Source organism: Pteropus alecto, unplaced genomic scaffold (genome assembly GCF_000325575.1).
Source record: "Pteropus alecto unplaced genomic scaffold, ASM32557v1 scaffold39, whole genome shotgun sequence".
NCBI classification, from domain to species: Eukaryota; Metazoa; Chordata; class Mammalia; order Chiroptera; family Pteropodidae; genus Pteropus; species Pteropus alecto.
Genome location: NW_006443568.1, coordinates 10,563,219 through 10,568,379, shown reverse-complemented (window position 1 = coordinate 10,568,379; position 5,161 = coordinate 10,563,219). Strand labels below are relative to the sequence as shown.

The 5,161-nt window shown below is 38.7% G+C and overlaps 1 protein-coding gene, 1 non-coding gene and 1 pseudogene across 3 annotated transcripts in view; 1 reads left to right on the top strand and 2 right to left on the bottom strand.

Annotated features, from left to right (window-relative positions):
- The window catches only part of RCAN3 (RCAN family member 3), a 31,321-nt gene continuing 26,160 nt past the window's right edge, over positions 1-5,161 (top strand). For both annotated transcript variants that reach the window (XM_006924422.3, XM_006924421.3), the window contains exon 1: positions 1-124. The gene's annotated coding sequence lies outside the window, so the exon portion shown is untranslated. The remainder of the gene's footprint in view (positions 125-5,161) is intronic.
- LOC112472968 lies at positions 1,673-1,791 on the bottom strand (annotated as a pseudogene).
- Positions 3,969-4,087, bottom strand: LOC112473017. The gene has a single exon (XR_003043877.1). It is a non-coding gene; the product is annotated as a 5S ribosomal RNA (ribosomal RNA).

Here is a 5,161-nt window from a genome sequence, read left to right as displayed (position 1 = left end):
CCGCCCGGCTCCTCTCCCCAGGCCCGGCTTCTCGCGGCGCCCCGGCTCCCGCGCTGCTCTGCCGGGCTGCCCAGGCCTCTCCCCTGCCTTCCTGTCTGCGTTCCTGCAGCGGCCAAGCGCGCAGGTGAGTGTCTCCTTCTCTGGGTGGGGCTGGCGCCCGGCTTCTCCCAGCAAGGTTTGCTACCAGCGCTGGGGAGGATGGTGGGCACGGGGTACGGAAAGTTAAACAACAACAACAACAACAAGAAAGAAAGGAAAGAAAGAAAGAAAGAAAGAAAGAAAGAAAGAAAGGAAAGAAAGGAAAGAAAGGAAAGAAAGGAAAGAAAGGAAAGAAAGGAAAAAAGAAAAAGAGAAGAAACGGTCCGCAGACACCTGGGAGGGGTGGGCGCTCCTGTGACCCAGACCCTAGAGATGATGCCGCGTCCTTGCCTCCAGAGTCCTGCCTCTCTCGTGCCCAGGGTCTTCTCTGGCAGCTCTGGGGTATTATCTTGGAAAACAAAACCAAGAAAATTGTTCTCTCCTCCCCAGCAGTTTTCTCCTGACAGCTGATTGAAAAGCTGACAGGCCCAACCTGCTCCTAAAGGCAGGAAAGGTGCAATCGATAAAGCAAAGGCAGCCACAACAAGTTGAAAGCCCCTCTGTCTCTCTCGCTCCTCCTTCCTCGTGATGCGCGGATAATCATCGCATTACTTACTCACCAACTTCTTGAAACTTGTCTATCTGCTTCCATCTGCTGCCTGGACGGGTAGAGCAATGGTGCTGTGTTTTCAGGTTGCTTCGTTCCAGCTTCTGTGCAAAATCTGATCATCTCCTTCAGGGATTAGGAGTCTAGTGTAGAGAGCAGTTCAGATCCGTGTTTCAGATACAAACTAGGATTATTTGGAGTGATGTTTTAGTGTAGTGCTCAAAGCCAAAAATATTCGCTTTCCCTTATTAAAAAAAATTACTTAGCACACTACAGTTATTTGAACTTTTCATAGAACAGCATTTGATAAGAGAAGCAACTGACTTAATTGTAGCTGTAATTACCTATGATTTAAAATAATTTATTTTAAGACTATTTCATTAGTTTTGGTTCTATATATTAAATTATAGAAACACAATATTGAGACTGAAGATATAGATGTTTGTGCATCATGCAAATTTGTACCTTTTCGGTGGGGATTTTATATTGGTGTTTTAGAAATGCACTTCTGATGCAGGAAGACAATGAAGCCTGAAAACTGAGAGCACCTTCTTTAGCCATGTCATTAAATGTCAGCTTTACATTTTACCAATGGTTGGCAAACCATTCAGTTTCTCTCTTAGCTTGGGAAGAGATTTCAGTGCTTTTCAGGAAAACAAGATTTTTCTCACTATTGAATTGTAACATTTGTAAAGCTTTTAAACACGTGGATTTTAAGGGTTACAAATGAGAACAAATTTTGCATGCTGCTTGAGGATTTGTTGGTTGAAAGATTTAAATCAAATGTCATGAAATATAGCGTGATTTGGAAATCCATTAGGCTGAAGCTTGTAAAATAATAGAAGCTCTGAAGTTCAGTGTCATTTGTATCTATTTATTTATTTGTCTATTTATTTATTTGTTTGTTTTTAGGTGAGGCAACCCTTGGTTGACCTCCCAGATTACAAGGACCTTGTCAGTTTACAATCCCTTATTTTTTATTTTTTACGCCTACAACATCTGGTCTTCCTAGGTGGTCTCCCATCCAAGTACTGACCAGGCCCGACCCTGCTTAGCTTCTGAGATTAGACAGGATCAGGCTTGTTCAGGGTGGCATGGCTGTAGGCATTTGTTATTTAGACCCTTAAAAAAAACCACAGAAGGTGGAGGTCAGACAGTGGATCTCTACTTTCCCCCTAGAATGTACGAAGTTGTAGTGAGGGAAAGTGAATTATACATAGCAGAACAAATATCATTAGCCTTTTATATCTCTACTTCAATTCTTTAAAATCTGTTCTTTTCATATGTTCTGACTGTTGATTTTTGCTGTTTCTCTGTTCTCTCTCACGCTAACAAATATCACTATTCCTGGTGGAGCACAGACCCTCAGTGATTATAACAGGACCAATTCTAGATTACCTATGAAAAGAAGGCATAGGTCATTGAAACATATAAGACATAAAAATCTAATTTTCACCTATTTTACTTTACAGTCGCACCAAACATTTTTTTTAACCCCAGTTACTAAAAAAGTAGTAAAATTCTACCTATACACAGTGAACGGGGAGGAAGTAGAAGACAGGCTTGTGTGATAGCTGTTCAGAACCCCCACACTGACAATCCTGAGGGTTTTATTTTATTTTATTTTTTTTGAAGAAATTTAGTCTCAATTTAAAATTTAGAAGTTTTTAAAAAGAATTTAGTAGTTCAACAGCATCTGTGAATATTTCCCTTATTTTACATATGAGGGAACAAACAGAAAACAAAAAGCCAGATGACTTTTCCTAGGTTGTTCAGAAGGGCACTGCAGAGCTGGAAATGGAGCATTTGTTTGTTTCATGTAGTTCAGTAGCACTTTGAACCCCTCCAAAATTAGTCAGTGCATCTAGCTGAAGTGTTTTAAATGTTTACCAAGTCGAGAAGCATACTATTTTGAAAAATTATTTTAAAAAAATCCTAGAGGAGGAGGAATTTACCTTTTTCTCATCCTAACTGAAAATACTGAAAATGCAAAGTCAAATCCACACGCTTGATGTTTTGGCTTGATGGATTCCTTTTGTCACAAGGCTTGTTATAGCTCAGCAGATGGTCATGCTACTTGGAGTTTTCCACTCATTTGATGTTTCCATGAAGAAACAATTTGCCAGAAGCCAGCCACAGCTACTATTGCACTGGAGATGATACTAAACCCTGATTAGCGCAGGCTTTTGCTTACAGAAGCTGGAGGATATTGGTGCAGCCCTTTCTGGTTATTGAACAAGTCAGTATTTCCCTTGGTTGGTAAACTGAGGGATAGCTTAGCCCTGTAATAGTAGGAGTTGGGGCAGAAGCAACAACTCCAGTAATAACAGCATAGAAACAATATACTTTTGTGGTTTTTTTACCTTCACCTTAATACAACCAAGCTATTTTTTAAGTACCAGCTGAGCTACCCTATGATTTCTTTATGCAAGTGCTAGGATTGTCATTTCCACTGGCTGACTTTGATCCTATCTCTCTTTCTATTCAAATCTAACTGCGTTTATAATGTCAGATAATGATGAAATGGTTGACAATGTTGACTTAAGCTATATCCAGAAAATCTCATGGCTTGCCTTTAGCAAGAGAACCATCATCTGAAAGATAATGCCTCCAATACTGTGTGCACTGAATTCCAACATAAAATTCTGTGAGGGCCATAAAATAGGCACCATGGCCTTTTTCATCTAGTTCTCCGTTTTTATATCTTTAAATGGTGTCATACAGGAGCCATATTACTTCTGCCAGTGGTTGCCTGGAGCTGGTTTCATTGATAGGTCTGTGAGTGAAGTTTTCTTGAAATGATAGAAAGTGTTAGTTTTATTTTTGTAGCCATTTTGTTGCTTGGAACTAGATCATTTGGGTATGTATTTTTCTCACTGTTTTAATATCAGTTGCACTCAATGGTTCTGATGTTTTGGGGGTTCTTTTCAACCCAGCAATGCATTGACATAGATTGTGCCTATGTAAAAATAATTATTGAGCATTAACTATATGCAAAACATTATTCTAACCACTTAGCATATATTCTCTCGTTTAATCTTTCTAATATCCAAAGATGATTATTACTATTCCCATTTTGTAGTTGAGGAAACAAAAGGAAGGCAAAGTAATTTACCTAACATAGAGTACTGGGGAAGCCAGAGTGTAAATCTAGAAAAGTCTGATTATGGAGCTTGATACAGGTCTGATGGGATATACTTCAAAGACTGTTCACACTTGTTTGCAATTACTCTGGTATTTCATTAATCTATCCTTTTATTTTCATTTTTATATATTTTTTTTACGCCTACAGCACCCAGTCTTCCTAGGTGGTCTCCCATCCAAGTACTAACCAGGCCCAACCCTGCTTAGCTTCCAAGATCAGACAGGATCGGATGTGTTCAGGGTGGCATGGCCGTAGACTCAATCCGTTATTTTAAAGTGTATCAAATATACAGTGATGTATACATGAAGAAAATGTAGCAACACTGTAAAGATTATTGAACTATCTTGGGACAAAAGGCAAATAATTTAACAATAACCTAAAAAAATTGAAGAGAAAGTAGCTATAAAGGACATTATTGGGATAACTGACAAAATTTGAATATAGACCTGATTTAGATAGTAGTATTATATCAATGTTAAATTTCCTAGTTTTGATAATTGTACTGTGGGTTATATTAGAAAACGATTTTATTTTTACACACCGAAGTATTTAGGTGTAAAGGAGGCAGGTACACTCATCTGACCATGGTTCAGGGGAAAAAGTATATGAATAAAAAATAGAATGATTTTTAAAATGGGCAAAAATGTAAGTAATTGGTAAGTCCGGGTAAAGAATATCTAGGAATTCCTTGTGCTATTCTTACAATTTTCTGTTTGAAATTATATCTCCTCCCAAATGAAGGTAGAAAACAGGAAATGGAGGTGTAACAGTTTAAGAATTTTTTTTTTAAACCCAGGTGAAGGATTGTTTCCTGTGTTCTGATTTTTTTTTTTTCTTTTTTTCTTTTTAGGGGTTGGGGGAAGGAACTTGAAACAAACAAAAAGTCTTATATAAAATAGCTTGACTTTCTCAGATTTCAAAATCTAGCCATTCAGAAGTCCTCAACTCTCCAGCCTCCAAAAAATAGGGCACAGTATTTTCCTCACCTCTTTTTAATGGGGAGATTAAAAACATTAGTGCCTCTAAAAGATACAAAGATGATCCACTTCTAGTGAGACTGAAAGTTAAATTGGGTTGGTTATATTATTACCTTGCCTAAACAACCTGCAATGGCATGCTGAGGTTGACTGGTTTTTATGTCAGAACTCAAACCTTGTCTTCAAGGCAACCTGGCCCATACCTGTACCTTTCTAACTTCGTCTCATGCCACCCCCACCAAACACTATACACTTGGGCTATACCAGACCCCAAGATCTTTGTGCATGCTGATCTTCTTGTCTTCTTGCCTTTGTCCATGAACTAGTGGCTTTGCTTGGAATGCACCCTCCTTC